Below are 13,161 nucleotides of genomic sequence, written 5' to 3' on the forward strand. Positions count from 1 at the left end.
AGTTTGGTGTCATCTGCAAACACAGAAATGGCACTTTTAATCTCAAGCTCTATATCATTTTCTAAAACTTTAGACTCAAACTTGCATTTTACCATTTGTGGGGTAGTGTGTCAAATGCACCATGTACTCATGATTCAAATTATTCTACAGTGCTCCAGGACTATTAAATCTCCAGAACTAAATCTCAAAGCAATCCATAAAAAAAATACTGACCAAGCTACTAAGGCTGTGTCTGCCTGATAATCCATCATTGTGACAAATAGAAAACTGCAAATGGGGGCAGGTCAAAGTTCAAAATCATTATATCTTAGCCCAGATTTGCTTACTGAAAAGCAAATTGAAAATGACAGCTTGGAACCTGGAGTTGCCCTGTATGCAACCTTTTTATCTAAAATGTGATTCCAACAACGCAACAGTGACTTTTTACAAATAACAGCGAAGGGCATCTCTAGGCCCAGATCACAGATCTGCCTTTTAGGCACATGTACACATGATAGATGATTGTCACCCAACATATATGATAATCTCAGCTTGTGTACAGCAGATCTAAAAATTACCAACAAGGACCAACTGCTGCACTTCCTATGGAAAAGAGTACAGTAGGGTACCTCCCTCTTACACTCGCCATAAAACCAAACAATGGTGTGTGTACAGCACTCCATTTATTCTATTGTTTATTCTAGTGTTACTTGACTTGATTAGTAAAGATAGTTGCCATTAATTTAGCATGTGTACAAAGCCATTGTGTTTGAATAATAGCTTCATACATTCACAAAAATGTCCGTGATAGGAATGGAGCCCTTAGACAAACAGACCTTATGAGGAAGGGTGCTTGAAGTGACAATCATGGATGGCATTGTGTAGAACTCATGAAAACAGGGACAAGGTCACCAACACTCCAAAGTATGAACATGAAACATGTTGTGATAGTGCTATCATAGTGCTGATGGCTTTGTCTTCTGTCTTTCAACATTCACAAGCACCTTCAAATACCAATTACCTGCAGGTAAGGGAGTACAGTGACTTTCATTATCCCATTAAGTTAAAAAAAACATAATTTAGCATCACATAGAATTTACATTCGTGTTCCTTAATGTGGACCAATCATTTTTTTTATATTATTTAAAAGACTGGCTATCCCCTGGTTATATGGGAAAAAATACTGTTTTAATAGTTTTTATTTATTTTTGGTGGGGGAGGAACCCTATACTTTTGTGGTGGTTGGCTGTCTAGACAATATAACTTCTAGACCCCCATCTACCTGTTCTGATAAGACCTGTAAGAAGTCCTTTAGCCTCAGAATAAAGCATAGTAAAGGATTTCAAGACTTTAGGTTGAAAAAGACATGGTATACAAGGTGGTGGGAAGGAAATGATAGTGAATATTCAAAGAAAATGTCCAAGGATAGACTTTTACTGCCTTCCAAGGTGTATAACCTCTGTGATATTGACTCGTCTCCACCCAGACAGTCTATAGCAGAAATGTACAAACAGGAGTGATAGTCCAGGGACAATGATAAAATGGTGAACAATAGAAAGTTATCCTTGTGGTGAAGGTTTAGTGTAGAACCTATTGTCATAACACTGACTATCCAGAGAAGAATATAATGGTATTGTTGTTGTTTACAGACATTATTCCTCCTCCTTTGTTAGGTTGGTGATAACAGTATGATTTTAGAATGACTTTATGGGCCTGATTTATTAAAGCTCTCCAATATTGCAGATGATACTCCTGGTGAACCCAGGTGATCCAACAAACCTGAAATTGATTTGTTTCAGGATTTAAAGCATTTCCTATTTAAAGGCAAATGATTTTTAAGAAATCCATTCCAAGTTTGATGGATCACCTAGGTTCTCCCATTATATTATATCTTCTCCAGTCTTGGATAGCTTTAATACAATTGGTCCTATGAGTGCTTGCCCTTTAAATGTAATATTTTTTATATTTATTGGTGTAGTTGAGGAGGATTTGGCAGAAATGGCTTTTATGTTTAAATTGCAGGTTAGGTCAAATTTCGCAAAGGGGTTGTTTGTCAGTCTGAACAAGATATTTGTAAATCAGCTAGATCAATGGATAGGAGGCACCCAATGATCATTCTAATATAGGAATCTGTTTGGAATGTATGATATTGTAGGTTGAATTAATATATTAAGCTTTGTTTGGTTTAATTTGTATTGGTATAGAGCATGATTAAACAATGTTTTTAGATCTGTTTTATTTATTTATTAATTATTTTTATTATTCGTTTATGGGTGGCCATAGGGTATGTATGGCATATTCCAAAATATACCCACTGGGCTAAGAGATGTGCTAGATGGTAGGTATTAGTTATTGCACTGATTGGTTTTACCACATACATTAATCATTTACTATTGAGGTAATAATGCAGCCATGCACTTAAATTGCTGGTATCATTTACTTATTTTTGAGATTTTGAGAATCATTTCTTAGTTATGATACAATCATAATTGTTCCTTGGCAGCGCTAGCAGCTGGCATTTCTCCATGCTATGCCTAATGTCCCTGGTTCAAAGGTTTATACATCTTTTAGATCTGATAGTTCCTCTTACGCTGTTGATAATAGTATAAGGATAATTTAGGATGCTGACATCCATTTTAAGGATGACAGCCTCAACATTCCTAAAGGTAAAAACATCAGCTTTGTTTAGACACCAACAGCCCTCTAGGCATTAAATGAGCTCATCAAGGATGAAACTTTTGTTGCCTGTAATTTGACTTCAAACTCTGTGTAGACATCTGGGAAAAGCAAGACTGAAGGGATTGGAATTCCAGGAACTCAGATACCCCGTGGATTGATGTTACTCTTTAGGAAAAAACATGTTTGGGCAGTTTGAAAAATCATAACTGAAAACAGAAAATTGTGTTTAAGATAAAAATCATGTTTATGTTTATGTGATGCTAATGCTTAACTATGTTTAGTTAATTGAAAATCATTTGCAGAATATTCTTTTTCAATATATTTGCACCATTCTTAAATGTATACACCTTTCCTACACTGAAATTATTAATTATTAACATTTCCTCTTTTTTAAATATATTTTTATTAAAATCAACTGTCAAAAGTAGCTATATAATAACAGGTACATTTCAGTAATACAAAATGTGATAAGAACAAGGTCGTTAACTCTGAACATAAATCAATAGACATCAAACAGGAGCCAGCAACAAAAAGGAAAGAAAAGAAGAAGAAAAGTTTGGTTTTAACCCCACTTTTCAGTTCTAAAATTTCTCTTGGTAAGATACTTTAAAATGACATATTCAATATAAACAGGCAGAAAGGGAAACTTGCCATAGATAATCTATGTTTATTGGGAGGGTCACCCTCCAGAATTCTGTCTATATGCCAAGATGTATGTCGGAAGCAATTGTATAACTTAGTTTTAGTAGAAACAATAGGCATATCAATGAGCCTGTCCGAAGTTTCAAAGAAGAGTTGATTTTTGGTGTCTCGGTGAAAGGAGGCCTCAGTCAACTCCATTATGAATAGAAGTTGCAGCTTTGTTAAGAAGAGCTTCATTGTGGGTGGGGAAGGGGAGAGCCAACAGTGCAAAATGGTCTTCCTACCCACTACAGACAGTAATAAGAACCACTTCTCCCCAGGAAAAGCAAATGCCTTTCATTGTTAATAAACCCAAAAATGCCCATTCTAGGGTTAGAGCCAGTTGATAGTTAGAGACCGACTACCCAGGGTTTACCATACCCCAGATAAAATTGTTTTTGAGATAGTTTAATGAAGTTTTACTTCATTAGGAGATAAATAGTCAGGAAGGGTTTGCAATAGGAATAATATCCTGGGAAATGTAAGTTTTTTAATCAAGGCAATCCTACCAATGAAGAAGGGCATTGGAGAGGACCATATCTTAAAGTAAACCTTCATCTTACATAATAGTTTCCCTTTTTAATATTGTATAGTTGTGGCTTTTAGTGTCACCTGTCTGCCAACTGGACTATAATAGGGCACCATTTCACTTCTGACTTGTTGGCTGACTCCAAGGCTGGAGAGGATACACTTTTATCAGTGAACCTAGGTGATCCAACAAACCTGGAATGGATATGGTCCTGGATTGAACACATTTGCTAACAAACACCAAATTACTTTTAAGAAATCCATTCCAGGTTTGCTGGATCACCCAGGTTCACTGATGAAAGCGCATCCTCTCCAGCCTTGCAGAGGTTTAAATCATCGGGACCATTGTCAATACCAAGCAGGTGAATAAACAAAACTAAAATAGAAATATTGGTGTCACCTACCTTCATTTGCAGCTCTTTGCCTAATCAGTTCACATTCTCAGCTTTTTGCCAAGAGTTCTGAAAAGTAAAACTCAGGATAGAAATAAAAGCTCAGGTTCTAAATGTTACCTTACGTATATAGCTGCAGGTGTCCCTGTAAGCCAAAGTACTTTACCCCTTTCCATTAGCTGTGAACTATTTATCCTGCCATTTTTGCACCCCTCTCCTGCTGAAGTGCCCATTGAGCTCATCTGTTCTTCAAACATTTTGCCCTGGCCTGCCTGTATGCACAAAACAATGCACACTCTCCCCCAAGGCCCTCATAATTGTACTAAAATACTGTATGTGAACGAAAAATGGCTTCCAAAGTCTTTCTTCTTTGATCACCTTCCTTCATTGGCCAATGACCAGAGCATTACACAAAATATACAATAAGGCTGGATTATTTATTAATTCTTCCAACATCACTAATTTTTTCATATGACCTTATCTGACACAGAGATGTCTTGTTGTAAGAGTCAGACCACCAAGTAGATTCTGATCAGCTGACGTTTTCAGATACCTGACCATACCTTTCTATGCTACAGTTCTAGTTTGACTTCTCATCAAGTATTAGTATTTGGGTCACAGAAACATTACTGTTTTGCTTATGTAGGAGGGAAATTGGGACAATATAGAAATCAGAAGAGATTTCCTAACCTGTAACTGGTACAATCATTTGACGTTTGGTGCCCCATAGACCAGATCAGAAGGAGCTGAATTGGACTGTTTTATGGGCTTCCTTAGTATTTGGACTCTTCCTTGTTATAGAATCAATTATAAAGTTCTTGCAGTAAAAGCTCTGTGCCCTGAAATGACTTGCGTGTACTGGTTTTTAATGGAACTATAACTGTAGTTTAAATGTTTACGAAGGGTGAGTATTAATACAGTGAAGTGGTTAACCGCCTTTCAGGACTAATTAAGCTGTGAGAGGCAAAGTAAATTTGAGGTAAAAAGGAATCGAACATGAGTCCATAGAAAAGGTTAGTTTTTTTAATTTAAATTTAATCACTTAGGAAAATGCTGTAACACTTCCTGAATGAACTCAGGCAGCTACTAAAGTTGTAATGTGAATTACTATAAAACCACGGCAATATCTCATCCCTGGGACAAAGGTTGAATTCTGATCTCTTGCTAGGTCACTATATACCTTACTTTAGTCTCCTGTCTGGTTGTTTGATGACTCAGTCAGGAAAACAGAGGAAAACATAATATGTTGCCATGGGAGGTCAGTGTCGCACATTGGCAAAGATTTCCGTTTTTATCATTGCTTTGAAAGTATTGTGTGGAGCACATGTAAAAGCTAAAATTATACCTGACCACCATTGGGTTTATGTAGGAAAAATCAATTGTAAATGATTATAGGGTCAATTCATAAAGCAGCAGTAGGGCATTAGTTTGGGTATACTACTGCTTATATTAATTAAAAAATCATAAAACACACTTGTGTGAATAATAAATGTGCACAAAACTTTAGAAATAGATGGGTAAAAAAATGAAGCCCAGTTACATGGCCTCTCCTCCAATGGAAGAAATTCTTTCTGTTGCACTAGCCAAGGAGAATTCCATCATACACTGCCAGCACCACATCGGTATGGGCTAAAAATGCAGACTATGCTGATGGAATCAGAGTTGGCAAAGTCACCTTTCAGATGTTGTTTTGCATGTTTGGCTAAACAAAGGTAAAGGCAGCAACTATCAGAAATGATGTAACCTTTTGCCTACTCACTTAAGTTGAAGATTTAGAGACAAAGCAAGTAAATAAAGATAAGGAAAATGTAAACTATTCTCAAAGCTGATCTCCAAATTTTTATGCTTTGTTGCATCTAAAGCTACGTACACATGTCAAACGGTTCTCGCCCGATAATCGGCTCAGGGCCAATATTGGGCGAGAATATGGCGTGTGTACAGTGCCAGTCGTCTATCATCCGAATGACCGTCCTGGCGCATCCACGGATGATGAACAACTAACTAATGCAAGGGAAGGGGGAGAGCACGCAGCGGGGTGCCACTCTGTCTCCCTCCCCCTCCCCTCTCCATAGAGCAGAATGTTGCTGTATGTACAGCACTCGTTCATACATTGTGCAACGCTAGTGGTTGGAAAGGATTGTGAAATTAAAAATTATATATATTATAATCAGTGTCATGTTCTGCCTTCATTGAATACATTGATGTGAAATTCTTAACATACTTCTTTAACTTGTGTATTACCAAACAACCTGCAACTAATTGCAGCAGTTTATTAACACATGTGCTGCACTTTTCTAGAGTGCATACTGAATTCCTTTTGGTATGCAATACTGGACACGTACATTTACAAAAGAATGTTTTACTCACTTCTGCTTAGGGAGAGACCAAGGTGTGGCAGCTGGCCTGAGTTCTACTTACCTCTGTAACATTTCTTGTGTAATGGCAGAAAAGCATATTTTATAAAGCAGTCATTCTGCTTCTGAAATATATGTGATGTTCCCTCTCTTTGTATATGGTACATCAGTACTTAAGTTGGCCTGTAGCTAGCATAAAGCGAAGGGACACATGACAGGGTGAGGAGGAAAGACAGGGAAAAGAAGGTGGTTAAAAAAAAAAAAAGAAAAGAAAGAAAAGTGCGGGAAATTCAAATAAAATGCGGGAAAAGGAGAGTTATGGATTGGATAAAATTTTGTTATGGGAGGGGAGATTAAAAGATAAATAAAGGGGTTGGGGGGGCAAGGGGGTCAGTTTTACCTGAAACAGCAAGCATCTCCCACCCACCCTCTATAGTAATAATATTTTATTAAAAAAAAAAGAGAGAGTAACATGTGGCCCATCTGAACGGGCATTGTCATGGAAGCAGGTTGACGTTCTTTCATAAGGTCCATGAAAGGGTTAAAAGTTTGTTGGAAAAAGGAAATAAGGGGGTGAGACAAGGCAGGATGTGGGTCTCTTGGTTGAGGGTGGCCTTGCATGACACTCGGTTGATGTGGGGGCTAGGTGTCAGAGGTGGTCATCCACTGATTGTCCCCGAGGCGGCGTGATAGCGGCTGGGGGTCTGGTTAATAAGCGGAGGTAATTTTTTTGGTAATTATAAATAAAAATTTTGTCATGGACCTGTAAGAAAGAAATAAATTTAGCATGCTGCGCTGGAGAGGTTGTTTGGAATTTTTGGAGATAAGTTTATTGGTTTTTGGTTATGAAATGTTATATATATATATATATATATATAAATATATGTCTTTATCGGTTATTAAATAAACGGGCTGCTATGGCCAATTCAATCCAACAAAAAGGCTGGCGTGTTTTGTTTGGGTCAACAAGGAAAGGTGGTTGGGGGGTGGAATTGGTTTGGGTTAGCAGCCCATGGATCACTCTACTCTACCCTAGTTATGTAGTACATACATCAATACTCTTTCCCTCTGTGTGAAGTTTTAGATGGCAAATGAACATGCCAGTGTGATCAAACTTCTGAAACTTTTCTTTGAAGACTTGTTTATGAACATGCATTCCCTCAAGGCATATACTTATACCAGCCTTTCCCAACCTTCCTAATGTGGAACCCTTAACATAACATACAGATCTCAGAAACCATTGCTATATTTACTGTATTCACTTCTTACCATACATATGTATAGTGGTCAGTGGGAAGAATGTCAGCCTTTCAGATAACTGGTAATTGGACACAAATTGCCCATGATTTAGGGAACCCCTAGCAACCTCTAGAAAAACCCTAGGGTTCCACATAACCCTGGTTGAGAAACACTGACTTATACCATTGGAAAATCACAATCAGGCAGCTCTAGCTCTGAATCATGTTGGGAAAAACAACAATCAGGGGATGAGCTCCAATGTTGTGTGATCTTGTGTTTCATCCATTCCCACCCAAAAAATAATGAGAATGATTCTCTGTAAATCAAGGCAACAAATTATAAGGTTGTAAATAAATTAAGTAAACGTTTCTCCCCTTTGTAAAAAAAAAGGGATTTTTGCATCTTGCTCCTATTTATTAATGTATAACACTAATAAAAGGGATTGTTTCCATTGGACTGCACAATGCATTCATTGCCCCTGATTCATCATTGAAATCCGCGATCGCTGGAAGCGCGATAATACGCGCGACCAGCGATCGCGGATAAAAAGCTGTCGGATAAGCGCGGCTCCGTGCGCGAGCTTTTCCGGTTGTTGAATAGCGCGATCGCGCACGATTCCGGATCGCTAATACGAATGCGCGACCGATAATCCGATTTTGCTTGATGAATCAGGGGCATTGTGTTAGAGAAGCCTCTTTATTTAAAGGGATTTCCCAAAGCACCACAATGCAAGGTTTGTGAATGTTGCTCATCTGAGCAGGATCCTCTCCTCCTGTGTCACTGTTTGTACCTGTCTGTCATTTGCTACCCCTATTTAATGTTCAGTGCTGTGTAATATGTTGGCACTATATAAAATACTGCGTAATAATAATAATAATAATAATATAATTTCTTCTTTCAGTAGAGAGTCCAGCTGAACAGAGCATGCATCCCCAGCAAGATATCACTATATTTGTGCTTTCCTCTAGGAGGTGTTGGCTTTTTGGTTGTTACCAGCTCTTCCTGTGATGGCCTACACTGGGCTGGCTGCTTTTTGACAAATGTGTCACTCCACAGAATGTGACACAGCAGGCACCAGAATAGCTGTTGGCTGGAGTTTTCTGGTCTCTCAATCCTCCAATGAGAAGTGTAGATGGAATGGCGAGGCTTTCTGATATTTCCACTGGAGATCCACCCAAAAGTTAATCTTTTCTAGCAAGTAAAATATAAAACCATGGAATACAGAATACACGTATTGTGGATGTACAGGTGGATTTGTGTAAACTGTCTGTTCTGTTCCCTTGTGATTATCTTGTGTCTTCCTTCCCACACTTGTTGGTGGAAGTGACCTGATAAGAAGAAAGTTATGGCTGTTATGCCCGAATGGGTGATGAGAAAGAAAGCAGCTTGTAATATACAAAATATAATATCATACTAACAATTGAGAGTTTTTTCCTATAATGCAACAAAGAGGTTTGGTCAGAATAGGCTAGCAATGGTCACTTAAGGATTTGTTTGGTTGAGATCAGTGTATAAATGTTAACTACAGATATCAAAGAATTGAGTGCTGACGCTGAAATTTTCTGGATACTTGTAAAGAAATGCCTGCCTGGCTCTTCCTAGTGAGATGATATGGAACTGTGCACTCCCTGGGGTAAACCGTGTGATCTTGCTGATGGAATTGTTGCTGTTTTGGAATATTGTACGCATCCAATAAATATAAGTACTAACTTTTTATTTAAGCAGTGCCTGAGTGTTTTGTGTTTTTCTTTAACTCTTCCTGACACTTGTGGTCCCACAAATGGTTCCACCTTGTTACAAGAAGCTGGAGGTGCTGTTTATGGCCTAAAGACTTTCTACAGCACACGCTGGATGAGGATAGTAGTGGTTAGGCACTTTTTGTGATGTGGTGGGAGAAGAAATGATGCGTATAAGAAAAAGTACCTGCTGGTGAGCTTAGCACAGAGAAAGATCAATAATGATGTTCTGTGCAATGTGCATGTGTACCTGTATATCCTGCTTGGCCAACATAAAAACCACCCAGTGACCTATTCTTAATAGTGACTCCATCCTGTCTGTGACCCCTACATCCTTTTAGATATGTTAGATGCCAGGATAAGTTTTGTGTTTTGGATTGCATGGTTTTACATACACAGAGTTTACTGCATTTTAAGATTCATACTGCATCCTGTACCATCCATTTTGCTGAAGGTATCACCCTCTTTCCATTTGAACTGGGGGTCTGTTTTTCCTTCCTTCAATTCCCTGAGAGAATTCAATTTGTGACAGGCATTGTCTGTCTGCCTTCCAAATGCTCAGGAATTTAGGAAGGTGAATAATCTATTTATTTTGTGTTCTGGTCTGAAGAAGGGAAAGTTGGCCTGGAGCTAGTTAAGCAAGGGAAGGCAGGAAAAGCAGGGGTTAAGATTCAAATAATAAAAAAAAGAGGACGGCAAAAAGAAAAGTGCAGGAAATTTAAAAAATAATTAAAAAAAAGTGCAGGGAAAGAAAAACCTTTTGTGATTGGGGGGTTACTGCTGTAGGGAGGAGTAGTGGGCAATCTATAAAAAGGTGCACAAGGGTGAGGGGACAGCAATTATTCACGGAACAAGCAACTCCCACCCTCCCTCCTTGTTAGAGGTCAGGCTTGTGGCATATTTGTCATAGCAGCCTGGGCGTTTTTTTTCTAGGTCCATGAATGTGTTAAGGTTTGGGAAGAAAGGGAACAAGGGGGTAGGGCCTATCAGGGTATGGGCTCTTTTTTGTAATTGGTGGTCCTGCATGACACTTGGTTGTTGTGGGGGCTAGGTGTTGAATGGGCTTATCCGCTAATTGTCCCTGAGGCAGTGTGATAGCGGCTGGGGGCCTGGTTAGTGAGCGGAGGTATTTGGTAAAAAGTGTTAGGATGGGAGGAATTGTTTCATGGACCTAAAAAGAAAAACAATGGCTGGTGGAATAGAAGGCTGACATTGAAAAATTTGTTTGATGTTATACATATGTTGATGTATATAAAAAGTATGGTATTATATACAATGGTTATTAAAATGAGCTGCTATGGCCAATTTAATCAAACCAAGGTTGTTGTCTATTGTTTTAATGGAAAAGTTGGGTTAGATTGGGGAGGGTGCAGTTCATGGCTTCCTCTGCCGTGCCCTAGTCATGACAGCTCCTTCAAGGTTTCTATCAGCATGCATCATCATGCAGTGGTAAACAGTTGGTGTGTTTTAGGAAAGTTGTATGAGTTGTATAAGTGATACATCAGACGCTGGAGTTTTGCACAACATAATTCATTAGAAAGTAGAGAAAGTCACAAAATTTCAGCAAAATATTGACATTAAAGGCATAGTATTATATATCTCCTATATTCATGTGACCCAGCTGTCTTTCCCAGAACCTAGATTACTGGAATCAAAGTTGTTTTGAAGTGCTATATTAGCAAAACTTACTCATTTGCACTTTAAATAGAATAGAGACGGGTTAAAACTGCCGCAAGATCATTTTTGTACACACATTTTGCATGTATGTGTGCGTAAGATTTCCTGTTCCTGTCCTGGAAATGCAACAGAATGAGGAAATCCTTATAAAGTGAGTTTTGCTAATTCTTACCCTTTTAATACTAGGGGAGATTGATAGCTTATGTTTTAATCTGAGTGAAAAAAAATGTTCTCCACAACTAGGCTATGTTTTCCTACAACTAAAGAGACAACACCAGTTCTGTCTTGACTTTGGGAGGAGCTGTATAACTTTATTACCCGTAACTAGATCCATTCATCTATTGCTTTCTGTTTGCTCTCCTGACAGCTAATGCTCTTACTATCAGCATAAGTACTGAATGACTCATGGAAGTACTAGAATAAGTTTAACACACTGTAAGCCAAAGAATTCTAATTTTCTAACAGTACATTAGATTCACTAGGGCCCAGGCAATATCGCTTTTGCAATTATCCTCTATGCCAAAGAATGTTATTGCACCCTCTTTGGTCCATAGCTACTGTGCAATAACCAATTTTTAATTCCTGTAGAGACGTCAGATGGATGTCAGATGAGTGACACTGGAAACAATGTTGGCTGTGATCATTTCAGTGACTAATGAACAAATAAGTGCTGCACACAGATCGATGTTTTGCCCTATAGAGAGGGAGGTGGCGAGCATGGATGAGTACCACCCCACTGTGCTTTCCTCCGTTGAAGCATTATTCCGGGTCAGCTGTGGCGGTTTGATGAATGACATTGGGGGACCGCTGTATACGTGTCAGATTTTCGCCCGAAACAAGTACAACTTTTTGTCTCAAGCAAAAAGATTTTTTACACTTATTTTGACTGATTAATAGGGTTCTGAGCTGGGACCCAGCTTCTGCTAATTTCTCTTTTAGCATGCAGTTAACAAACTATGCGGATTTCTATGTGAATGACATCTTTCACAGATCTAGATATATGACATTCAGCCTAAACAGCTGCACGTGTTTAGTAGAAAGGTAGAAAGGTGGGTCCAGTTATGATCTATAGGAATATAGCTTGGGCCTGTTGAGGAACCTATTAGGATTATTTTACTGTAATCGGAAAAACAAGAGGAACCTATAAGGAGTGATAGGCCTGATAAAAGTTTGGATGAACTGATGAACCCCAGGCACATGTGCACAGTTTAAGTATATATATATATATATATATATGTATAATGATGTGCAGTCTTACTTGCCTAAGGGTTATACATCAATATGTACAGTCACTTTTCCTGGCAGCACAGCCAGGAGGCTGACACTGCTTTCTATTGTAGGGATAAGGAATTATTAGTGTCATCATCCTGATCACAGCCTGCTGATCGAAAAATTTAAATCAGCAACAGAGTCATTATATGTCTCTCTTCCCTTTCCTGTATGTTGAGAGAACATGTGCATGCAGCAGAGCCTAACTGGCTCCCAATACTGATGCTTCCTCTCCCGGTCTGTGCTGGAAGTTTTTATAACTGGCCTAAGTTATAATTGAGTAAATATATTGTTGACTAAAATTGTGTCCCTAAAACTTCTGTTTTGCATTCAATTTAAGGATATAATTCTGAAAGTTAGGTTTAGCCATAGTTAAATAGGAAAAAACAGGCTAACAATATTGCAAAAGTTGCCATTTTATTAGCACTTTTAATCCAGATAAACACAAAAGCAAGACTTGAATATCAGAGACAGAAAAATAAGACAAAAGATACATGACAGACACTTCAGCATTTTCGATTTGTTCAGATTCCTTCTGGTTTAGAAACTAATTAGTAAACTAGTGATTGGGCTTATAACCTAATACAGGTACATGTATAACCATTACATTGTTTTTGATAATCTGAC

This window comes from Pyxicephalus adspersus, chromosome 1 (assembly GCF_032062135.1).
Source record: "Pyxicephalus adspersus chromosome 1, UCB_Pads_2.0, whole genome shotgun sequence".
Lineage (NCBI taxonomy): Eukaryota > Metazoa > Chordata > Amphibia > Anura > Pyxicephalidae > Pyxicephalus > Pyxicephalus adspersus.